The sequence below is a fragment of the Podarcis muralis genome, chromosome 9 (assembly GCF_964188315.1).
Source record: "Podarcis muralis chromosome 9, rPodMur119.hap1.1, whole genome shotgun sequence".
NCBI classification, from domain to species: Eukaryota; Metazoa; Chordata; class Lepidosauria; order Squamata; family Lacertidae; genus Podarcis; species Podarcis muralis.
Window position 1 is genome coordinate 52,478,410 of NC_135663.1, and position 26,848 is coordinate 52,505,257.

Consider the following 26,848-nt stretch of genomic DNA (forward strand, 5'->3'; position numbering starts at 1 on the left):
TGGAAGGTCGGGACCTAATTGCATCTGGTGGAGCTACATCAACAGTTGAGGTGGTCACACCCAACTCACTGTATAAACATGGAGCTACATGGGTCTGAGGAAACTGGCCATAGACTTCCTGGCATCCACAACACAAGTCCAAACTAGACATTATGTTATTGAGGTTATCTGTGCTGTTATTTCTACAAAAATAGCCAGTTGGGGTAACTTTTTGGATCGGAATGATAACATATGGATAGGGGGATCTACTTCTTTGTCCTCTGTTGTGGCCCCAATCTGGACCAGCACCTTTCCACAGACACACACACTTGCAACCATGAAAGGGTGAATCTGCATTGAGATCACAGCCCCTCACCCTCGACCAAGACCACTACCACTCACAGTGACAATATATTGAAAAACAAGAGTGCTCAAATTAAAAAGCAACAGTAGTTAAAATAACATGTAGTTTTACCTTCAGTCCAGCTCCTCCCTTCACCCTGGCATGGGTGGAGTAACGTTTTCATGCCAGGGTGGCATCATGATCACCCCAGGCCTATTGACCAATCATTTTTGAGCGGGGGAATCGTGGGGGGTTTAAAAGCAGCAGCACGATGTGGGTTGTCCACTTGCTTCGCGCTGCCAAACTCCCGCCCACCCTCCCAGTAATTTATGTGTTCTCTGGCCTTGCTTTGGATGTTGGTTGGTTGCCTGTCTTGGGACAGGGGCTAGGTAGGAATTTTTCCATTTGGCAAATTGGCACTGGCCACTTGGTTTTTGCCTACCTCTTAGCAATCGTCACAACTTTGTAATGTTTGGTGGTTAGGCATTGGCTCATTGATTTGTGGGGGAGGAGAGGTCAGCCTTCGCCTGCCCCTCCATTGACCAAGGGTATTCTGTTAAAGGAATCCAGGGCCTTGCCATGCAACTACAGTATGTATGCAGACCTTTAGAGTCTGACAGTAATATTGGACCCAACAGCTCCCTTGAGGTTACCATTTTGAACTGATTTGGGGCCTATCACAAAACATGAAGATACCATTTTTAAATAGTGGAAAGCACAGAATTGTCTAAATATTTCTGAGGCAAGCTCATTGTGATGAATGAACATACTGAGTTACTTGATAAGGAACTGGTCTTTTCCATTCTTTTCTCCCTGTAATACTTAGCTATAAATTATAGCATCAGTCAACTACGGACTGATTCCCATGTTCCACAGAACAATTATGTGTTACATTTCATTAAAATAAATAACTGAGTTGTTCCTCGTGGAGTTTCACAGTCAAGGGCATGGTAATAACTGCAGATTGTACAATATAATGAACTGTCACTTTTTTCTAACCATGTTCATTCAAAGCAATTTCAAATTAATCTAACTCACAGCCATCCAGCTTTTATATCTGAAGTGAATAAACTCTTTGGAATTTAACAAGTTACTTTTTTGAAGTTTGCAGATGTTCTGTGCTGTACACTTTGGTACATACGTACTATGTTTAACTTGGCCTTATAAATTATGTCCCCCCTCCCACCTCCACGTTGCTAGCCTGCCAAAAAAGAAGAAGTTAACATTATTTTTACTAAGAAAAATTGAACGTTTTACTATGGAGGCACCCTTCTTTAGTACACTTTTAGTGTCCTTTGTCTTCTTGTTCGATGTTTGTTTTGGTTGGAGGACTTTATAGGGTTGTAATCCTTTGCTCAGTTACCAGGGAGTAAATCCTATCAAACTCAATGGGACTTACATCTAAGTTGACATGTAGAGGATTGTGCTGCAGGATCCTTCTTTGTCCCCACTAGAAATACAGCATGGCATTATTCAGTTAATTATTTCCCCCCTCTCATTCTTGTTTCCTCTTGTCATATGGAAGCCATCGCTGTCACAAAATTAAACGCATGTTCAAACCACCAGACAAACCGACTCCAGCCTTAGTTTGGAAATTGTTATATTTGACACGCTTACTGAAACAACAAAAGTCCATACATTTTAATTGAAATCAACAGCGATGATTAAGACAAATGACTCTGCTAATAATAGGAACACAAATTACACCAAGGGCAGCTCCATTTAAAGCCCATCCAATGCACATGTAAAACACATGGCATCTCGCAAAGGATCATGGGAACTGCAGTTCCCCCCCCTCACAGGGTTACAGTTCCCAGCACCCTGAACAAACTACACTTTCTGCTGCAATTTGTATTTTGATCCTTATCAAAATTCATCTGCATTTTAATGCACAATTAGTACACATTTTTTGCAAGCAATTTGTCTGTTCAGTATGTTATTTTACCAATATATTTATTTTTATGCACACTTTACCTCAGTTTAGGCATTTTTTAAATAATAATAATAATAATAATAATAATAATAATAATAATAATAATAATATATTGTTTGGGTGGAGAACTTCATCACTAAATTCAGGTAAGTGCAATTTTTGAAGGATGATTGCTCTTTAGTTCTCACATTTTTTCAGAAAGTGAAAATTTGATAGACCTGCTGACACCTCTAATAAAACTATATGATTAAACACCATTAATTGTTGTGCCTCCAGGGGCTAGGGTTTCAGTCCAATGTGAGATTAAATGTTCTAATTTTGTTTTGGGTGTAACATTGCAGAAAAGTGGGATGGGAGGATGGATGGACTGATGGGTGGATAGATAGATAGATACCACGAGAAATAATAGTTAACATGAGAAATCTGTTTTAATCAGATTGCATATATGTATATAGTTTTAATTCTACCAATTTTAAAACAAACAAACAAACAAACAAACAAACAAACAGCTGTTGTTAGCAATTATTGTCTCTCTCTCTCCCTCCCCACCCCCTGGTAGGCTGCCTTAAGTCCTGTTAGGGGAAAAGGCAGGGCATTCTTCTTCTTCTTCTTCTTCTTCTTCTTCTTCTTCTTCTTCTTCTTCTTCTTCTTCTTCTTCCTTCTCCCCAAACTGAAACATCAGAAATTCTAACCCTATACCTTAGTGGACTGCTTTTCATAGGTTGACAATTCAGAATGGTTATGGATGAGGTTGTAGATGATATCATTCACAATAATCCCAAGGAGGTATACAATGAAGGGATTGTATGAGAGATTAATGCCCATCTCATAATTATAAATATCTAGCCCCTTCCTTTAGGAAACTATGTGGCTTTTACACCCAAATTATAGTGTATTGTTTCTAAAAAATTAAATTATCACCTACTAGAAGGTGTTATAGGGTAGCAGGTGCAATCACATTGTAAATAAATAAATTCAGCTTTATAGCTTCGCACTACTAGATTATATGGGCACGATTTCTTCCCACCCCCTGCCTCTGCAGACTGTGTTTCCACCTCTTTGTGTCAACATATGACTATAATTATGAATATATTATGAGCATAGCAATGCTTTCAATATTTTGTCTGCACGCACTTGACTATTCTTGGCCACTAGAATTTCCTTGTCAGCAGTCCTAGAGTACAATTAGATTTTTGAACACACACCCCCCCACTTTCATACGTGTCTCCAGATGGTTTGTCATCCAAAATATAGAAAAGAATATGTGACTTAACTAAATAGTTAGTAGGACCGTGGGGCCAACCCCCACACTATGTAATTTGCTCTCAGTTGTGCTGGTAAAGTGATATGACCATATAGCACTTATCAAGATGTACAATAAGGTATTATTATTCATGCAACAGCCATGTGAATTTTGTTATGGTGACAAACACCTGCTCATGATCACTGAGTCATCAAAGCAGAGTGAAGTTTTGAAACTGGGCTGCTGACATCCAAACCCATACTCAGGATCCAAGTCACAGACAAGTTCACAACTTGAGGTAAATTAAGTCTTGGAGGAAGCAATTCAAAAGTGGAAAAGCTTCCACCAGGGCTTCCTCTACCAATTTTCTACTTAGCGTGGCTGCCCCACAACCATTGATGCTGCCCCATCTTTGACATATCCCTGTTGACTGTATTTTCTAAATCACTGACAAAAGACCTCCTGGGTGAATAAAGAGGAAGTTGATTTAATACAGGGGTCAGCAACCTTTTTTCAGCCATGGGCCGGTCTACCATCCCTCAGAGCATGTGGTGGGCTGGACTATATTTTTTGGGGGGAAATGAACAAATTCCTATGTCCCACAAATAACCCAGAGATGCATTTTAAATAAAAGCACACATTCTGCTCATGTAAAAACACCAGGCAGCCCCCACAAATAACCCAGAGATGCATTTTAAATAAAAGCACACATTCTACTCATGTAAAAACATGCTGATTCCTGGACCGTCCGCGGGCTAGATTGAGAAGGCGATTGGGCCACATCCGGCCCACGGACCTTAGGTTGCCTACCCCTCATTTAATACCATCTTCTACCTCTAGTTAGGGTTGAAATTACTGCTGCTGCTGCTGCTGCTGCTGCTGCTGCTGCTGCTGCTACTACTACTACTACTACATTAAACATTATGGAGTAACTCAATGGAGTTTACAAAAGGATGAATATAACTCAGTTACCTCAGTCCCTTTGTGAATTCTATCTTAGCACAGGTTAACAGTTTGGGGGGGGGGACCCAGAAATGATACCCCAGAAATGGTGTTTCCTTGTGTTCCTTTCCTCAAAAATGTTTCAACTGAGGTTGTATCTCTAAATATTGCTTCGAAATTTCACTTTAGCCAAAATTTCCATGGCATGCTACAGGGAAACCTAGTTGGAGACCATGGATTGGGTAAAACGTCCCTCTATACATAGACATATTGCTGGGATAGTAATAAATGGTAACCTACTCATACCTTGCTAAATTAAGCTTCGCATCTTGCTACACAACCAATGAAAAAGAAAACTTCATTCACCAGCAAGTGGTTAACTGACAGCAGAGTGTAATCTATTAAATACTGTCCAAAGTTATACAGTTACCTGTGCTGAGATTGTTTATTCTTAAGTCAACAAATAACAATGAGTTTGTTTAACCGTTTCTCCTTTCCCTCAGCCACCCAGTGACACTTTAAAATGAAATTCAGGGTGGGAAGGAATCTTTTTGCCCTGATAACAAAAAACCAATGAGTTACAAATACATTCCAGGAGGGGGGGAAATACTCTAATCATATCTTGACTGTTTGGAAAAACATTTCACTGTGAATTCATTCAGCTGCATCACTGATATAGCAATGCTATATAGGACAAAACAAACTACATTCCAGATTTAAAGGAAACCTGGACACAGCACAAATGATGTATAATTGAAAGGCTGCAAAGATGGAAACATCCCAACAGCCAGTGAAATTCTCAAAAAAAGGTTCCATGAGGAGTAGAAATACTTTTAGCAATATGCCTTTCAAACAATCCATCATATTTTTATTTCTGTTTATGGTTTTATTGAGGTTTTTTTTTCAGTGTCACTCATTCTACAAGCAAAATTAGTGTCTGCATGTGAATGGGCCCATTTAGCTTAATCCAAGTGAACCTAAGCCCAGGGGTGGAGAACCTCTGGTCCTCCAGATGTTGTAGGATACAACACCTTTCATCTTGACCACTAACCATACTGGTTGGTGCTGACAGAAGCAGGAATCCAATGACATCTGAAGGGTCACAGATTCCCCATCCCTACTGTAAATAAATGAAGAGGGAAGGAAGAAATCTCTAGAAAGAGAGAAAAAGAGTCTGAAAGAATGGAGAGAAAGTGAGAGGATAGGAAGACAAGTTCAAGACAGAAAAGAAGCCAATCTTGCATTTTCAGAGATGTTTGAAACTATCATCTGTTATCCAGGGCTGACTGTTTGGGATGACAGGTTGTAAGTGATTCACGCTTTTCAGGATGATATGGGGCCATCATATATATTTTTTAAACACCCCTAACACTCAGGTAGGGATGCGGGTGGCGCTGTGGGTTAAACCACAGAGCCTAGGACTTGCCAATCAGAAGGTCGGCGGTTCGAATCCCTGTGACGGGGTGAGCTCCCATTGCTCGGTCCCTGCTCCTACCAACTTAGCAGTTAGAAAGCACATCAAGTGCAAGTAGATAAATAGGTACCGCTGCAGCGGGAAGGTAAACGGCGTTTCCGTGCACTGCTCTGGTTCGCCAGAAGTGGCTTAGTCATGCTGGCCACATGACCCGGAAGCTGTACGCCGGCTCCCTCGGCCAATAAAGCGAGATGAGCGCCGCAACCCCATAATCGGACACGAATGGACCTAATGGTCAGGGGTCCCTTTACCTTTTAACACTCAGGTGTATTTAACCTGCTGCAGTGGGGAATATCAGGGCCCTGAACATGGTTTTTCTATATGATAGAAGATAATCCTGTGCCAATATCAGCCTGCATTGAACCAAGTTTTTCTGGTTCTGTGTCTTCTAATTTCAAAACTTGCTTTGGCACTCTGCTGCAAGTTGCATGTATATCTCTGTGCATTGGGCCTGGTTTCTGTTCTATTCCACTATATCATTGCATTACAGGTAGTAGGAGTCACCTTTGCAGTTATTAGAAGATTGTAGTTTTATTGAAGAACAAATCGCTAAACAAATAGGGGTTTCCACTGGATAATCTTGTCTAATTTTCTAAGTCTTTTACTTTATAACACTAATTATTACATGATGACTCATTTATCTGCTGAGAGTAATTTGCACCATAATTATTTTTGTCAAAATTAATCAGCAGTGAGGCACAGACTGTTCTTACAACTCAAGATGATGAAAACCTTTCTCCAATCATTTCATTTAGGAATCCAAGAATATTAGGTGCACAAGTTGTAGTTTTCAGCTATACTTCACAAAGATGCTCTGTAGGCCTTTTTAGGATTAAGACAATATTCTTGTTGGGACAGGTACATAACCAATAGCCAAGTGACTTTTTCTCCTAATGATTTTTCCTTTAATTTTTTGCCCTTCCTCCAAAAGGAGCCCAGCTCAGTAAAACAAAAAGCAGCAGAACAATGCAATTAAATGTAATAATAAAAATGTTCAAAAACACTAAAAACATTAAAAACCTATGTACTATAATAATGGCAACTTGGTTGGCTACCTGCATTTATTTTATTTTATTTTATTTATTGACTATTCCACTTTCAAACAATTAGGTAAAAGGTAAAGGGCCAGACTGGTTAAGTTCAGTCAAAGGCGACTATGGGGTGTGGCACTTATCTTGCTTCAAGCCAAGGGAGCCAGTGTTTGTCCACAGAGAGCTTTCTGGGTCATGTGGCCAGAATGACTAAACCGCTTCTGGTGCAATGGAACACTGTGACAGAAACCAGAGCGTACAGAAACAACGTTTAACTTCCTGCTTCAGCAGACCTATTTATCTACTTGCACTGGTATGCTTTTGAACTGCTAGGTTGGAAGAAGCTGGGACAGAGCAACGGGAGCTCACCCAGTCACATGGATTCAAAGTGCCGACCTTCCGATTGGCTAGCCCAAGAGGCCACAGTGCCACCTGCATCCCTTACCTTATATTTAAACAATTATGACTTCTCAAGAGTCTCCTCCAGCTCTGGAGTAAGTTTTACCAAGTGGCAAAATCCCTATCAATGGTGTGGCCACTGGAGAGAATTCCAGAGCTGGGGCACTACTACCATGCTGGCACCATTTGGCTGCTCCTTTATGAACTGATTTAGCTCTAGTGATAGAGATTATCAGAAAGAATGACTTTCCTTGTGTTTCCATACACCCAGACTAACTGGAACATGGAGCCGAGTGTTCTTTCCATTGGCGAGTAACCAAGCTCCCTGTTTCTTCTCTCGCTGTTGGAGGGCACCAAGGTAGTCACCTGGCCACAATGTTCATCCCCTTACACCAGAGTTTATTTCCCTTTAGCTTTGCAGTCATAGGGCATCTGGATGTTGGAGCAGAGTGCTCTGTTGTTTCTATGTGTCTCAGGAATAAGCAGGACTCCCTGTCTACTGTATGTGAATAAAGCTGTTCGTGTCTGAGTTTACCTGAAGTGCCTGGAGTCTGGTTCTAAGAAAAGCAGCCCAGCTGGGCAACAACACAAAGAGAATGAAGAGGGAAGAAAGAGAATGGTGAATAGCTATCAGAAGCCTTGGCAACCACCTGCCTTTGTAAAACAATGGCTTTGCAGCATTCCTCTGCGTACAACTACGAGGTGACGTGTCTTTGCGGTGTGATGCAAAATCTTGAGTAGCAGTGTGCTGAAACGAAGGCTTGCCTAGCATACAAGCCACTCCTGTCAACCTCACAAACCTACTACAGAGGAAAGAAAACAACACACAAACCTGGAAATTGGTTGCAGGACTTTCTGCTGAGAATCTAGTTTTGTTCCTAACATGCATATCCTTAGCCATTGGCTCCTCTTAGTTCCTGTCCCCAATCCAAGACCCTGAAGATGTTGTTTTTTAAAATGGTGATTTGCACACACAGGGTTATATGGATGCTTCATGAAGACGGTGACACTGGTCATCACTCGGCAATGATCCCTTGGGGACTTCCACTGTAGGTAACATTTCTGCTTGTTCTTGGGCCTTCCCCTTTTACTTCACATACCATTGTCTGTTTTCAGTGGACATTCTTTCTAGTGGTACAGATCTGCCTTAAGCAACAAGGTGATGAAAAAAGAAACAAAGTTTGTGTTTAAACACTGGCAAGTGCCTCTCCTGCCTGAAAGAAGATGTATGGAGAGCTAACCAGATGACCATGGGAAGTCCAACAGCGGGCAAACATGTTTTGTGTTTTGCCTGGCTAAAGAAGAACCCCAGAATCCACTGACATCAAATAGTGTTTAAAAAGCAGGGGGAGATGGGGAAAAGTCCCACAGGTTCAGAGAAATGTCTTCTCCCCGCACACCCCCTGTGATTTTTGGGAGGATTTTGTTTTATCCCCATCCAGAGAGTGAAGAAATTATTTCTTCGGAAAAGCACTAACTTAAATCTATATCTTCATTAAAACATATGTATTTAATTAAACATTTCTTTTTAAAGAAATAAATATATACATATTTAAGGCATACTTTATGGGGAGTGAGCCCCACGGAATGTTTGCTGGGTACAATTGTGTACTAAATGTTACACAGAAACTGAAATCCCAGGCAGAAATACCACTGCGGTCAATGGGATTTGCTTATCAGTATAAGTGTTTAGGATTAGAGTGTTTGTGGTTTCTTTGATGTTCAATATTTCTCCAGGAATGAATTTGCAGCATATATTTATTAAGAAATAAGCTACTTTGTATGGCAGTGGAAGAGGATCCCCTTGCCCATCACACATAACACATTTGTAGACATCACAAAGTGCTTGTCTTAACTAAGGGCAAGATTTGTGTTGATAGTATTGCTCAGAAGTGCTAGACACAAAAAATACAATTTTTTTATAGAAAAAAAAAATGCCAAATGTGTTCCAAAAGATAATTTCCATATCTCTTCATGAGATCCAAGTCTTAAGTGTTGTAGCACCCACTGTTAACTTTGATCTCTGAGTGCTGAGGATTATGAAGCACTGAAGTGGAAGACAGCCCTGTGATGGCTGCTAATTACAAACTTCTCATTTCATGAGTTGAAGAATAAAAACAGGTTCACCATAAATTACACACAGAAGCTGGCTTTTTACCCATTTGTACTGATTTAACTTGTTGAAATATGTTCACAGAAGCCTAATTACAAATGCACAGATAATATTGTTGTCAAACTGCGCTGACTTGATTTACAGTTCTCTTAAAAGATAGGAGTACATAAAAATCCAAGCTGTTAGCTATTATTTTGAGGTACTCAGAGTAATGTGCATGCTCAATTAAGGAGAACACCACACTTGGTAGACCACTGTAAGTCCCCAGCTGCACTATATTTTTCAGGCAGTGTCATACCATTTTCAAACAATTATGGCTTCCCCCAAAGGAATGCTGGAAACTGTAGTTTGATATGGGGCTGAGAGTTGTTAGGAGACACCTTTTCCCCTCACAGAGCTACAATTCTCAGAGTTGTTCAACAACCTGTCCTTTGGGGAACTCTGGGAATTTGAGCTCTTTGAGGACAATCCAAACACCTAACAAACATCCTTAACAAACTACAGTTGCCAAGATTCTTTGGAGACTGTTTACAGTGGTGTGATGGTGCTTTAAATGTATAGGTTCCTAAGTCCATTGCTCCACTTTCCTACAGCTTTTTCATTTTTAAACCCAAACCAAAAAAAATCAACAGCTTACCTCTAGATAAGTGTTCATATATATATAGCTTGGCTACCTTCACATTTCTTCACTTGACCGATGCTTCTGCCTGAATAGCCAATGCTGTAACTTTAGCTGCATCTCCAATAGGGAGGTCAAAGATGAGAATTGATTTCTGTCTCCAGGAAATTGGAGCTGGAACACACTGATTTCCATAGGGATTCTGCCACACATTATTCCTTTAGATGTTTCTTCACCTTTTATCTGTAACCTTTTGAGTGGCTCAGTGTGTGGATAAGTCACCTTGCCACAGAAGAAACTAGGGCTGAGTGCAAGAAGATTCTCTATTTTATGGCATCCATCATTCGGTGAAACATTCTAAACAATACAGCTTGATGTGTGGGGGTCTAAGTGCATGTGCACACACAGATACCATTCATACAGAATTTGCCATGTTTTTAGTAGCATCACACATCCTGTTCTCCCATTGACCAGCCAGATGCTTATGAGAACGTTGCAAGCAAAAATTGCATTCTCCATTGTTAGCTATTAGATAGACCTACATTCCATGACTTTTCATCTCCTTTAAAAATATCTTAGGTAGTGGCAGTCACATCTTATGACAGTGAATCCCACACTTTAATGATGTCCTGAGTGCGGAAATACTTCCTTTTATCAGTCCTGAACTTCTTGTCAATCAGTTCCATGGTGTGGCCCCCAGTTATTGTTTATAAACTATCACCCAGTCATTTGGCTTTTAATTGGGGCCATATATCATGATCGTAGGGGACGCGGGTGGCGCTGTGGGTAAAAGCCTCAGCACCTAGGGCTTGCCGATCGAAAGGTTGGCGGTTCGAATCCCCGCGGCGGGGTGCGCTCCCGTTGTTCGGTCCCAGCGCCTGCCAACCTAGCAGTTCGAAAGCACCCCCAGGTGCAAGTAGATAAATAGGGACCGCTTACTAGCGGGAAGGTAAACGGTGTTTCCGTGTGCGGCTCTGGCTCACCAGAGCAGCGATGTCACGCTGGCCACGTGACCCGGAAGTGTCTGCGGACAGCGCTGGCCCCCGGCCTCTTGAGCGAGATGGGCGCACAACCCTAGAGTCTGTCAAGACTGGCCCGTACGGGCAGGGGTACCTTTACCTTTACCTTTTATCATGATCGTATCCTAGTCTGTATTTGTGTCCATATAAAGTTAATAGTGTTTTAATATATTTTTACTGTATTTTAAATTGTGTGTTATGAATGCTTTTAGTGACTTTGGGATATTTTATGTAGCGAGCCACAAATAAATGCAACACCAGTCTTTGTCTTCGTCTTCATCCCCAGGGCCAGGGAACCTTTTTTCTGAACTAAAAACCTTTCCTCATATTCCTTTCCCCTGGTCGTTTCTGTCGCTATCTTATGCATATTTTCCAACTCTACAATATTCCTTTTCAGCTGGAGCAACCAGAACTACACAGTGAGCCAGCTGTAGCCACACCGTAGAGCTGTATAACAGGAAATGGACACTTTTATAGAAAAGTAGTAGCTGTGTCCATGATCCTGAAATGACTCTGAGTTTAAACCAAATCTCTATTCTCCAATTCAAAAATGCCCTAAGACTGCAATCCTACACCCACTTACTTGGAATATGTCCTGTTGAACTCAATAGTACTGACAACTGAGTAAACATGGATAAGATTGGGGCAGTAATTCTTCCATTTCCATTCCCTGACGTGCAGGCAAGTTTAGACAATAATTTATGACAGGAAAGAACATTCTGGGGATTTGCCTCTGCATTGTCAGATGTATATATCACTGTATTGTTTCAGCCAGAATCTCATGGCTCAGAGACTGATATGGAAGCAAGTGATGCAGTTAAACAGGCTTGGCGATATAAGCTGTCTGTCTGGGTGGGTGTCTGGCTGCAAAGCATGCATAAGCCTCTGTGAGCTCTTCGGACATATCAGTTTAACGACAAATATATGAACCAGCCCCATCCTACCTGACAGCAGGCTGAAAGTTCAAAAATAAATTTTGGCAGACCTGCCTTTAAGCCAGAATAACAATTACTTTTATTTTCCCCACCCCACCCCTTCTGATATAACTACTATGAAAGTGAAGGACTATGTTAGCCTCCCCTTTGATTCTCTGCCTCGTGCCAATCGTGACACAATCTTGTTTATGTTTCTTAATTTTTCTAGCTAGACAAAAATGTGTTCCATGTGGCCTTAGCAAGTGTTGAGGCAAGAGGAGTGTAAGGTTATTGATGATGATGACAAGCTTTGTTGCAGATTTCATCTCATTCTCCTTCAAGCATTTTCATCTGTGTACTGCTCCTTTAATCAGAACCTTCTGAATCTCACGGCAGCTGCACCAGAAGCGATTATTATTATTATTATTTTAAAAAAATCTATGGTGGAATGCATCTTCAGAGATAAAACGGTGAAACAAAGCAATAAAAAAATGGCAAATCATATTTAGATGAATGAGAACTGAGGGCCATTTGGCTAAAGGGGGGTCATTTTCAGTGTAATGTGAATTCATCCCCACACATCAACTTGAATCAGAGCCTGTGTCACTCTACTGTCTAACTATGGAGTGTCACAAGTAATGATGGAAGAATCTCTGTAAATTGTGGTTTATCTCAGCTTTTCATTTCCCCCAGTTTTAAGTTCAGCTCTCTACACTTCCCCTTCACTTTGCAGGGTTTTTTAAAGCCCTCGTGAAAATTCATCAGTTTTTCAGCGGCCATTTCCCCTAATACTCACATGTGTAGGCAATTTTGTCGAAATAGACACAGTTTCGCACCACCCCCAAGCACTGACCCCTATAATAATGTGTTTTTGTATATTATCATCCCCAATAAATGCATCTTTGTACACATTATTCGGCTGGAGAACTGCACCACAAAACTTGGAGAAGTGCGGATTTTGAAGGATAGTCAAGGTTCAGTATGGTAAATGTGAATTAGGAAGGTTGGCATTAAAATATGAACCAACCTGTTCGCTGTCTTTAATCACAAATTGGCGCAGTCCATTGTGCAAACCCCACTGACATGGATGAAAACTGAGCAAAAGCAGAAGGCACTTTTGTGCAGTTCCCATTCAGTTAGTGGGAGCTTGTACAATATTCAATGGCTACCAGCCTTAAGGTGTTTCTTTTCCTGTCTCTACTGTTGGAGACAGTATGCCTCTGAATGTCAACTGCTGAGAATCACAGGTCTAGAGTGCTGTTGTGCACAGATCCTGGTTTGGGGCTCCCCATAAGAATCGGATGATAGACCATATGGGCCACTGCAAAGTTCCCAGAGTATTATATTGCAATCTGGTGCATGTTTACTCAGAAGTAAGTCCAAATGTTTTCAATAAGGTCTGTTCCCAGTTTAAGCATGCACTGGATTGGTTTGTCAGCTTACAACATTTTTATTTGTGAGGCTAAAATGTCTTTGATCCTCCCTCACAGTGTAGCTGGAATCTAAGCTGTGATTCCTTATTAATGCAAAACACAAAACACCACAATCAAAACATGTAATGTGCATCAGGATTCTGGCTAATGTAAGCTTTCTATTCACAGTTAAAACCTAAAACTTCATTAAAGCAAAACTTGAAAGACTTGTGTGTAACACACACAAATCGAATGGTACAATTCTGCCATACCTAATATTAGCCGAAATGCCACTTCTGCACTGCAAAGCATCTTTGGGAGTAGACTATTTTCAATGGAGGAGAAATGGAGAGGTGACATGTCTCTTGTTCCAGAATACCCAGAAATAATCTAGGAGCCATTTTCTAAAAAAGGCAAACAATTCTATGCCCTTTTAAAATATGTGTGTAGTGGTTTTTATTTTATTTTATGTACTTTGTAGTTTTATATTCTGATTATATCCTGTGAACCGCCCTGAGACCTGCAGGTATAGGGCGGTATAATAAATAAATAAATAAATAAATAAATAAATAAGAATTCTTTTCCCTCTTTTCCCCTGTCATATTGGACTTTGATGATCGTTCTAGTCTCTGCTATACTGGTAAAATTAGTTGCTATTAATAGTCATTCTGTAATGCTAGGGTAAAACAGGTAGCATAAGATGAATTATTTGTGTAGACCAATATAAATTTACAACTTGTATCATAAAGAAGTTGTAATTCACTTTCCACAAAGGTCTGAAATGTCAATAATCTGGTCACTTGTATTGACAAGGCCATCTGCATTTGATCTATCTACTTTTAATTGTGGTTGGGTTGGCCTGAAAATCTTGGCTGGAGATTTTGGTCGAACATTTGTTCTTCATTGCCATGAGAAGGCAGAGCAGTGGGCTTTTTAACCCCATGGTGGGGAATCTCTGGCACACGGTCCTTATTAGCCTTCCCCATTTGGCTCACCAGGCTGTTCTGGCCAAGCCATACCCACCTGCCATATCCCTGATCTCATAAGACGTCAGGTGCATCAAAAGTAAAGTCACAGGCCAAAAAGGGACTTGCAGGCATTGTCAACCCCCTGATCAGTGGTACTTTGACTCTCTGGTAATCATCTCTGCATCATCTCTCAGCTATTAGTCTGTGACTGGATTCCTTACTAAGGAGGTCTGGACAAGACACATTCTTTCTCAGTTCCTTCCCAGGTATTGCTCATTAAAATTACCAAACGATTTCCCTATAGCAACAGTATTTTTGAAAAGTACAATGATATGGCATGCAACCCCTTTGTTAATTGTCATTCTTTCGAGAACAGCATACAGTTTCTGGAACTAAAATGCAGTCATTTTAACCTTTGAGTTCTACGGTGGATTCTCTGTGAAGGTAATTACAGCATTCAATGGGTTATGATGTTACTTTCGGCTGAGAATTCATTTCTAACATTCTCTCACCTTTTCATAGCAGATCAGATGTTCTTCCACAGCAGGAACCTGCATATGCAGGAGGTTATTTTATACATGTCTTCTTCCCTAGTTAGAAGTCAAAATGAGTCACACATATCATCATTCCTTAGGCTTTCTGCTAAAATTACTTAACTGAAAAAGGAAGATTCGAAACAGCCCAATGCTACTGTTTTATTTAGAAGCAGAAGAGGTTTACATTTCCTCCTTACAGTCTTTTTAAAAATACGTTTTTACCTTCAGGAAGCACTTTTCACAACATTTTTTTACCTGCAGAAGAATCACTATGTGTTGCAGTTACATTCTGCAATGCATTGTATGGTGCACTCTGAATTCATGAATAGCACCACAGGCATCAAAAAGAACCATACAGTATTATTTAAGAACTAAAGGTGTGCCCTTAGATCATTCTGAACACTTCCGATTGATTATTCATTGAAACTTAAATTGGTAGTGGTGGATAAACTGCCATTCAGGAAAGCTGCTCTGCCAGTAATGATCTTCTCAGTGAATAACCCCTGATGGTCTTATGAGGAACTCCAAGGTTTCCCCAGAACAATGGAACAATGACATTACAGGAATGCTAACCTTTCAAGCATGATAGCCTTTTCAAAAATATATGAGACAAGTCAAAAATATCTACCTTGAAATCTGGACTAGTTCCTTGCTATGCTAAAGAAATTGTCCACTGCAATATCCACTTGCTTTTGGAAAGTCTCTTCAAAGGACTACATGAGAACTTCAATATGTAGGTCAGGTATCAGTACTTTATATAGGTGCTATATCCAATGATGTCACTCAGTGGACAGTAAGGATTCTATCACTGTTGCCCTAAATCTACTTGGAAAGTCCTTGAACCCTTTGGAGTAGATTAAATGGGGATTGGGGTCTGGAGGGGGAAGAGTTGGACCTTGTTTTCTTCACTCTTCAGCTCACAGAAGTTTTACCATCTGCTAAGGATGGCCAAATTTGGCTTTTCGCAATTCCATAGCATTTTCTTTTTTTTTTATCTTCCTGAAAATTCACCAGCATTTTGGTGTGAATTTCTCTTAATATACACAATTTTGTACACAGTTTTGACTAATATACACTGTTTTGACTAGCAAGTTCCCCTAATCTAATTTTTTTATTATTATTTTCACTAATATGTGCATTTTCGTGCACATTTCTCTTTAGTATATGCATTTTTTTGCACACATTGTACAGGGAACTGCATTACAAAATTCAGATAAGTGCAAATTTCAAAGGATAGTTGTGTTTGGGTTTGTGATTAGTTCAAGATGTACAAATCAGGTGGTTCCTCATTAAAATGCATAGAAAATATGGAATTCTCCCCTTTCTCTACCATCAGCTGAGCAACACTGTTGTATCTAACCCCAAACAAATATTCTACATCAATAAAAGCCAATTTGCAGCCCTAATTACTTAAAGATTGTGCATGGTTCTGCTTTGCTGCCCAAGCATAGACTCATGGAAAGTTTTTTTGGGGGGGAGGCTATTGGGTTACTGCTTTTGGTTTGAATTCATAATGTTGTGCTCTTGTTGTGAACTGCCCTGAGACCTCTGGGTATAGGGCAGTGTATTAGTTGAATAAAATAATAATAATAATAATAATAATAATAATAATAATAATAATAATAATAATAATGATAATAATAATGCTGCACCATCCATTGGTCAGTGAAGGAGCAGCTGTTATAAGGCTTGCTTTCATCTTCCCTCCCCATTCCCTTTTCCTTTAGTATTATAAGATTGCAAACCGGTAGGCAGGACTTATCTTATGGTATTTATTGCATTTATATCATATCCTTTCCTCCATGGAGAAATACATGCTTTTCTCCCTCAATTAATCCCCACAACAAACCTTTGAGGTGGGGTAGGCTAAGAAGTAGAAACTGTCTGAAGGTCACAATATGAGCTTCATGGCAAATTGGGATTTCAACTGTGGTATCCCAGGTCCTAGTCCAACTACTGCAACACACTGACTTTCTATAGCCACTTTAAATATAAATTATGCAGTGCTTAGAAAAGTTTCGGTGCTTTATTATTAATAATAACAATAATAATACCGAAACCACAGCACTTTCACTTTTGCATTTATCTACAACGGTAAAAACATTCCCGGGGAATATGAGGGTTATTCTAGCATTATTGTTGCTGTTATATTGCAATTTACTTTTAATAATGAAAAAGAGGATTGACTTGGTCCACTCCAACCTACAAACCGTCCACATCAATCTCACGCATCAGCTTTAGCTGTAGAAATCAGGGCAAACCAGTGCTAGCCAAATGGGGCATAACTGATTGGCTCTGCTCAGCTTGCAAGGAACTAAGCCTCACTTCTTATTATGACCAGCTTGGAAGTGTGCAAGGCGAGTCATAATACAGCATACATAATGGCTATAATATTCATATGCCTCACCATGTGGATGATTCCTTTTTTCCATGCAGAATTTCTACACCACCGGTAGCTGTTATCAAGAATGTCTGCTGGTGTTGTGGATACTGTCTGTGCGCTGTGGGTGATCCACCTGGCAAGCTCTTTTATATCTTGCACTCGCTGCATAGAGCGGTGATTTCTCCCACCAGGCCCTTTTAAAGATGAGAACACCTTTCGTACTAGTCTAGGCACAAGCCAAGAAGATCAAATAATTGATTGAGATGCATGCCAAAAAGTTGAGTAAATTATCCCTGTAACTTGATGACAATTGACACTGCCCAACTAATACTGATAAAACTTTGTCGTCATGTCTTGTTTTGTTTTAGGGCCAAGAACAGTGGCTTATCTACTATTCCCTGTAATGAGGTTTTCCTCTGGTGACAGCTTGAAACAAACCCTGCTTTATGAAGCTAAACAAGCATCTGTTAAATGCCTGCAGCGCTAGCTAATTCAGGTAGCTGATTTTCATAGTATTCTAAATATAAATGTGTCGAGTAGTCAGCAAGTTGGAAGAATCAGTTCCTGTGACTTCTGTGTGCCTGTGCGTGGTTTAGAAGCACTGAGAATTTGAAACAGTTGACAGAAAATGCAGAATCCACATTCAGTTTAAACCGAAGTCCATCTATGAATTGAAACAGCTGCTGCTGTTGTTAGTGGGGATGAGGAAATAACAAAATGAGTGATGCAGGCTCTGCCCTCAGGCTTTCCAAGCAAAATGAGATCAGAGGCATTGCCAGGTTTTAGAGGGCCCTGGGCATGGTGCCTTTGAGGGTGAGGGCACTTCCTTGGGCCTGGCAGCCTTGCTAACTTGGCCACTCCTTCTCCCACCTTACTGCTGCTCTGTATTTTCAAAACTTTGGTGGTCAGCAGGGATGGAGTGGGCAGGTGAACAAGCAAGTGGGGAAGGCTGCCTGTCAGGGCAGAATAGGAAACGTAGTGCTGTTCAGGTAGACAGGGTTCCAGCAAGATGCCTGCCATTTTGAATTAGTGTGGTACCTTGGGTTAAGAACTTAATTTGTTCCAGAGGTCCGTTCTTAACCTGAAACTGTTCTTAACCTAAGGTACCACTTTAGCCAATGGGGTCTTCTGCTGCTACCGCGCCACCGCACGATTTCTGTTCTCATCCTGAAGCAAAGTTCTTAACCCGAGGTACTATTTCTGGGTTAGCGGAGTCTGTAACCTGATGTGTCTGTAACCCGAGGTACCACTGTAAATCATTTCCCAGGGTGAGAACAGCAGTGGACAAGAGGAAAGGCTGCCCCTTTCTGCTCCAGTACAGTTATTGGCCCTACAAAACGAAAGCTTCCTGCCCACCCGCCCACCCTCGGGTTAGAGCCTTCACTGAAGGCTCTGGTTGACAAGGCCAGAAAGGATATTTTTCTCTTAACCTGATTGGCACTTGAGGTTTTCTTCGCCTTTCCCTTAGTGAAATTATGGCATTCCTTTGTTAGGTGGAAGAACATTGTTTGCATGGGGGCAGAAATGGCATTGGGCAGGATCAACATAGAATATGGGGGCCTGAGGGTAGGATTGATACCGTTGGATAGCGGTATCTGCCTGGTTAGAATCTGCACCCTAGTCACCCAGTGAGACCTTGCTTGCTTGGCTTGCACCACGGAAAGGTTTAACACTGGCCGACTCCCATGTAACAGGTTTGGGGCAGTTCAAACCTAATAGATCCATTTCATCAACATGGGGCTTGTGGAATGATGAACTGATCCTGGACCCAATGCCATGCCAACCCTTCCCCTGCCTGCTGCTGTCAATAAAGATTTGGCCTGGTTTTATCCCACCACCGTTCTACAGTCTGGTTATTTGCTGCTCTCATGGGTCACATAATGCGCCTGCCTGGGCAAGTATGCTCATCATCTGCCTTTCTACGCCTAAAGGAAAAGGTGTGTGTTAAATTAACCTCTGAAATCAGTTACTGTGGAAGACAGGCATATGTATCTCCAAGGAGTGGTCATTCCACTTCTGAGGAATGTAACAGAGAAGGTTCTGCTCCACAGTTTCATACCTTGCGTTGCAGCTGCTGAACTCTAGCAGATCTTAAGCCACGTGGCTCTAGGCTGTTACTTGATTAAGGTCTTGGATGTGTTCCTGAAAAGAGCTTGCAATACAAAAAGAAATAAAGACTTTTTCTTTCTGTAGGCAATTTCCCAGTTATTTTGAGTCGGTTTCCCTATAAGGAATGCAAACTTGTTTTCCCAAAGAAAGGAACATTTCCTCACCAAGAAGCAGGCAACTAATGTGAAGGGTTGATGTTTAAGGTCAAAGGACAAGTTCCACTAAGCTTTGCTGCATGGAGCCAGAGACATACAGCTTTGTGCTGTACTTTAAAAACACTGCTTTTTTTTTCTTTTTTGCTTTGCCTATATCTCTAAAAAAAGTAAAGATAGGCTCTTTACTATGTAATCTAATAGTTTAAACAGAAATAGACATTTTCAGCATGATTTCTGACCTGCAGTGCATTGGATCAGCATATCTCAAACTCAAGGAATTATAATGAAGAGGGCTGACCATCCAGACTTTAGCAAGATGGGCTTGGTGCCAGGAGTCTAGTATTCAAACCCTGCCTTTCTCAGCCCCCTTGGTACAGTTTAACCTGAGTCCCCAACACTAATACAGTGGTACCTCGGGTTAAGAACTTAATTCATTCTGGAGGTCCGTTCTTAACCTGAAACTGTTCTTAACCTGAAGCTGCCACTGTGCCGCTGCTGCACGATTTCTGTTCTCATCCTGAAACAAAGTTCTTAACCCGAGGTAATATTTCTGGGTTAGCGGAGTCTGTAACCTGAAGCGTATGTAACCTGAAGCGTATGTAACCCGAGGTACCACTGTATCCTAATATTAAACATTTGGACTGAGATATCAGCCTGCAGCCCATGTATAATGTTTCACCAGCACTGATGTCCCGTAATGTTTTGTGAAGTTTCAGTAGCCCAGTGTTAAAGATGCCTCATATGATTAGATTTATGCTACCATTCTGCACACATTTACATGGGAGTAAATTCCTGTGAACTCGGGGACTTGCTTCTGTGTAAATATGCATGAGATTGTGCTACCCAATTTTCTCCAGTCAGGGCAGCTTCGCACATTCATTGCTGAGCTTATATCCTCTCTTCATGTTGTTTCCCACTATGTAGAGAGGCATTTAGGAGAAAACTAGACTTTATGCCAGAGTGTGTGAAACATGCTTCTGCATAACCGGCTGCTATTTTGCGCCAGTGATGTTAACCAGAAGTGTGTTGGCAAAAATAAAAGTGTTCCAGACATCATAACAGCTCTACCTTGAATAATCTCCATATTGCCATGTTGGGGAGCTCCACACAAGGAGAAATTGCAATAAAAAATTGAATGTATGGAAAACTGCCCCCAAAGTCAGGCTATAAAATACTTGTTTAAATAAATAAGGATTATATAAGAGGAACCTATTGGATCTGGTCAATGGTCCATCTAGTTCAGTATGCTGTTATCACGATCAGATGCTATCTGCTCCAAGTGGCTTATTGTCTTTCTGTCTGTCTGTAAAGGAAGAGACCAGGCAGCACTGCAGCCCTTAAAACCGCCTTGTAAAGAGACCCACAGAACTCTGGATTCTGATGAGGATTCATGATCTGAACCACTTTGTGAATGGATCAAGTTGAATTAGCTTTTCTGCTTTGGAATACCAGGTGGGTGGATTCCTTCTTCGTTCCAGTATGTACTGTAAAAACATTGCTACAAAAGCAGCCCTTAATAACAGATTAAGCTGGATCATACAATCAACTTGGTGATATCTATCTATATCTATATCTATATCTATATCTATCTAATCTATATCTATATCTATATCTATATCTATATCTATATCTATATCTATATCTATATCTATATCTATATCTATATCTATATCTATATCATCTATATCATCTATATCATCTATATCATCTATATCTATCTCTATCTCTATCTATCTATCTATCTATCTATCTATCTATCTATCTATCTATCATCTATCTATCTATCATCTTTCAATTAGTCTAAGCTAATACCTGGTGGTACATTGCTTCTTCCAGAAGCAACTTGTGTCTACTTTTACTTACCCTATAAACCCCAGTTCCCACTTTCAGCATAACTGCTCATTCCCCATTATAAAAGCTTTTCATTCCCTTGGCTCCCTTGCCTTCCATCACTAGACAATTCCCCCCCCCTCCCCAGCCTGTATTTGAAGATACAATCAATAACATGCAAGGAATCACCAGAATCATTTATTTGTAAAAACCCTTGTAATGAAGAGATACTTCCTTTATGAGGTAAACAGGCTGCGAGGTGACCTTTCATAAACTCATTAACCAGTTGCCACAATCTTCCTCATTTTTTGCTCCATGAGAGCTGCAGAAATTAATCTGAGGACAGGGGAGCACTCATAGCTAGCCCTCCGGTTTTCCAGGGAAGTGCCTAATTCATGCAATAACACATCGTAAAAGCTGGGGGCATGAGAGATCCTGAGCTAGCAGAATGTCGACCACAGAGCTTGAATCAAAGCCTTTTAGCAAAGTACTCAAGATAAAGTGAGTTAAGAGAGATAGGAGGTTGCATCCCAATGAAAATAAACAGCTATTTCCAGACTTCATACCGTGAGTGTTTTTAAGGAACAACAGCATCCTTATTTGGGAACCCTCTGGAGGATGAAGCCAGCATGCTGTGATCTTTAGGTGTTGCATAAACAGAAGGTAGAAGCATTTAATCAGCCAGGGTCACATGGATGACAATCTTGGCACCTTGTTTTGCACATGGAAACAATTTTAAGAGGTGTAAACTAGAAGAAATGTCACTCTTTGCTTTCTGCTAAATGGATTAACATGGGAAAACGTTATCGTGTTGCGTTTTTTTTGTTTTTGTTTTGCAAAGCTCTGATTTGGGCTTCCTAGTTAGCCATCTTGCTCCTGCTGAAGGATAGGGTCTTTGGTAGAGAGAGTGGTTTTTAAGAAGAAAGCAGGGTTGAAGCTTTGGATTCCATCGCAACACCTAATATGGAGATGGGGAATCTGTGGCTACACTGGTTGGTGTGGGACTCTGGCTTCCATCGGCCCCAGCCAGCATGGCTAATGGTTAGGAATGAAAGGATTTGGAGTCCATCAACACTGGTAGGGCACCTGTCAGGGACTGGGCAGAGGAGGAATGGTGGAGATGGCCTCCCCAGCTTGTCCCTTCCAGGGAGGAGGAAGAGGAAGACAGTATAGATTTACAACTGGGGTTTGAGGGAGGTCACAGCTCAGAGGCAGATGAGGGGGAAAGTTGGGAAATAGTGGACGAGGAGGAGGAGGAGGAAGCAGCAGGGGGGGAGGTGGACACAGTGTATTTAGAAAGCATTCCAGACACCCCAGAGCCCGGTGAACCTTGAAAGTAGGAGAACAAAGAGCTCAAAGACAGAGGGCATGTAGCATTAGGAGAGACAATGAGAATGACGAATGAGGAAGTGGGAGAGATGGGGAGCTGGAGATTCACTTGAGACAATGCCATTATCCAAGAGGCTGGGTTCTATAGCCTCTCTCTGTAAATACTGAATAAAAAGCAGATGGTAAGAAACATTTCCTTGTCTTTGTATGGCTGGGAGTCACTGGCAGCAGCCTGACAGCACAACATTCGCTACTAAAGGTGTAGACAACAACTGAGTAGGCTGTATGAGGTTCTTTGCTGTGTGGAGGTCTACTCTGGCTCTTGAACTTGGCAAGTGGTCTGGAGATGTGTGAAGATTAGGAAATAGATCCTTGCTCAGGAACACTATAGAATCCTCATTGGCAAAAGAGAGAGAGAAAGAAATCCATCTACTCTCAAGTGACTGAAGAGTGCAGAGGACTAGACGTTCACACAGGCAGAATTTTACAAAGCAGTTGATGGGAGTTGATGTACAAAATGTCTGGAGGCTCTCAAGTTGGGATTAGATACCCTAGAAAGTTACTGTAAATTATGAATCCAGATAAATTGCAGATATCAGATTGGATCCGGGCTGTAAGTCCCACTAAATTCAATGAGACTCCTCAGAGTAGCTGTAGTTTGAATTGCAGCCTTAGTCACAACTGAGGTCCCATTGACTTCAATGGGTCTACTCTAAGCATGGCCAAGGCAGGATCCAACCCATCCATATCCATAGAGATATTTTTGTAATTATGAAATAGTCACGCCCCTTTGCAGTCTACATTTGAGGAGGGGAGAGGAACCTGTGAAACAGCCAAATACAGTTTTAAAATACTGAGATGCTCTCCCATGGAATCACACAGTTTTAAATGGCTGACTTACTGCTAGCAGCAAGTGTAGGCTTGCATAAAAGGATTTAATTTATCAAGTGCTTGGGGACATTATCCAATTGCTTAATACCTCCTTGACTGACGGTCAAACAAGATAATTGTAACGCTGTATTTGCAAATATCTGAATCTTACTAGAAGTGTGATGTGTAATCCCTTAATCTGAGGGGAAAGGTACCATAATGATTAAGATAACTGCCTGACAGCCCTTGAACATTCCTTATGTTTTTAAAACATAAAGTAAATATTTCTATTGAACTGGGCTGTGCTCAGCATGGATTACTTTAGCTTTGAGAACAGCAATAGAGAACAATAAAACAAGGCTTGCTTGGAACACATTCTGTTTATCAGATGCAGTCCATGCAACTTCAGTTTTGTAACATCACCTGTTGAATATCAATAAAATGTTTACTCAGATGCTGAAAACACATTTTCAGTCATGCTGAGTGCCATAAGCCTTGCCTTTGAAAGCTGGTAAAAATATATAAAAAAATTTTTGGAATCAATTGTCTTGTAGCTCACAGTCCTTGTTCTTATGATGTGAAAATATTTTTTTCCAGCTCTTTTTCAAATCTGTTTGCAAATGATTAATGTCATTTTCAAAAATGTGTTAGATAATGAGCCATATTAGAAAGGCTCTTTAAGACTTGTCCTACATTTCCCCCCAGCTGTACCAATGGTGCAATATGTTCAAATTGTTAACAACAACAACAACAACAACAACAACAAATTTTATTTGTATCCCACCCTCCCCTTTCGGAGCTGGGCTCAGAGCAGCTAACATCATATAAAAACACAATATATATAAAAACAAACAATCAATTAAAATGCACCCCAAAATTAATTCAATTAATTAATTCAAATAAGTTAAAATGATGGTGAAATTATGATGGGATTACTTTGAATGTATGGGGTGTTTCATGAAATGGTGAAAGCAGAATTTTTTGCCATTTATATTCTGATCATTAGATCTTTCAGTGAAAATGGACTGTGAACAGTAGTAGTAGTAGTAGCAGTAATAATAATAATAATAATAATAATAATAATAATAATAATAATAATAAAGCTGGCCCCAGATGGTATGTTTGATGTTGGGTCCAGTGGTTGTGTTGTCTGGGTGTATGTGGCAGCAAAGTTGGCATCTGGGTTTATTGCTACTATTGTTACTAGAATTACTCTTTCAAAACTCCACCAATAGGTACAAGTGCCAGTACATAGTTTCAAAAAAGTAATTTCGTTATGGAGAAAAGAGAGGAAGTAAAAAACAAGCAATATAATATCCAAGAAACCAATGCTTTCCCCTGCCTTTCTTCTTTTTTCTCCCTCTTTACTGATTTTCTCTTTCCTGATGTGTGCAGAAACTGACACACTATTCCTAATGAAACACTCTTCAAATGCCATAGAGAGGCAGTGGCTCCTCTCTACTTCACATCAGGATTCTTTTATCTTGTCAGCTGTTATGTGACATAAAGGAGGGGGGGAAACCTTTCCCCCCCAACACTAGATATTTTTCAACATCTACAGTTTATGAGTTTCTCTCCATAGTTTGAGCTGGCAGATGTCGCTCATTGCTTTCCTGGCAATTAGCTTTCAGCAGGAGGACATTCATAATAGATAGACAGCCTGGAAAGCAGACGACACAGTATTGACATTGCATGGACTTTTAGATACTATTTGGTTTTATTTATTTATTTATTTTAAAAAATGATGTTGTTTTGGCCCATCAGAAAAAGCCCGAAATACATTACTGGATAATGCATTTATCAACTTAATTAAAATGTCACAAACGAGTGAGCAAGCTTTTGAATTCTCCATGACCCTTCGTCAAATATTTGATGAAGAACTCTGGAGAACTTGACCATGATTTGGTGATATTTTATTGGGCTACTGATGGCATTGCCCCATCAGAGGAGTTTGGTTTCTTGTGTGTCTATGGCAGCGTTTGTATTTTTCCCAAGCCATTTCACTCCAGGGAAGACTAATTCCTGGATTGTGACACAAAGTGAAGGAACTTAGATAGTAAACATGCTACGATTTGTAACATCCACAGTGTAAGGGTTGCCCACCAGCAATCAGCAAGTGAGAGTACAGGAGTGTATCCTCATTCCCTAAGAGATGTGTTCCTTTTCATGTCACCAGACACTCTTTGGAGAGTGAGCTTCAGGCATGGTTGTAAACTCGGGGTTCTAAAATGCACAGGGAGCCTGCACAAGCACAGGAGGTTCCCCGCTGCCCAAACGGCTCTTGCGATGGATGTGGACACACCAAGTGGGACCAAAAGTGGTGCTGGCAAGAAGCGCTTTGAAGTAAAGAAGTGGAATGCAGTTGCACACGGCTTGGGACATCGTGGTTGACAACTGTGCCATTTGCGGAAACCATATTATGGATCAAGCTAGCCAAGCATCAGATACCTCCGAAGAATGCACTGTTGTCAACACAATGTCGGCAGGTGTGTACGTTAGACAACCGAGAATGGGAATTCCAGAAGTATGAGCACTGGTAGGAGAGAGAAGACCACCAAGTTTATTGTTCTGTCTTCAGCCTTTCACCTTGCAAGCAGGTTGATGAAGTCTGTGTAACTTAATAGACACTTACCCTGCTCTTTGTTTTCACCTTAAAATAGTTATTGTGAATACTAATAAACATGTTTGTCTCCTGTCAGGAGGTTCCCCACTGCCCATGTTCACCTTCCACCTCAAGGAAGGCTATCAAAATACAGTGGTACCTCGGGTTAAGAACTTAATTCTTTCCAGAGGTCTGCTCTTAACCTGAAACTGTTCATAACCTGAAGCACCACTTTAGCTAATGGGGCCTCCCACTGCTGCCGTGCCGTTGGAGCATGATTTCTGTTCTCATTCTGAAGCAAAATTCTTAACCTGAGGTAATATTTCTGGGTTAGCAGAGTCTGTAACCTGAAGCATCTGTAACCTGAAGTGTTTGTAACCCAAGGTACCACTGTAGTGAAGACAACATGCCAGCAGTGCGGTCTCCTCCCCTGCTTCCTGTGAATAAAGAATAAGTTTATTCCTGTAAATAAACCAATTCCAGCATATTAAGACGTCATTAGGATTACAATTGCATTAAGTCTCATTGATTTCAATCGGACCAAAGCATGCTCATTTAGACTAGATCCAACCTGTTTAGATTTTCTCTTGCAAAAACTAACATATTGGCTGAGTAAAATACTTATGACTGACCAGCATCTGCTTT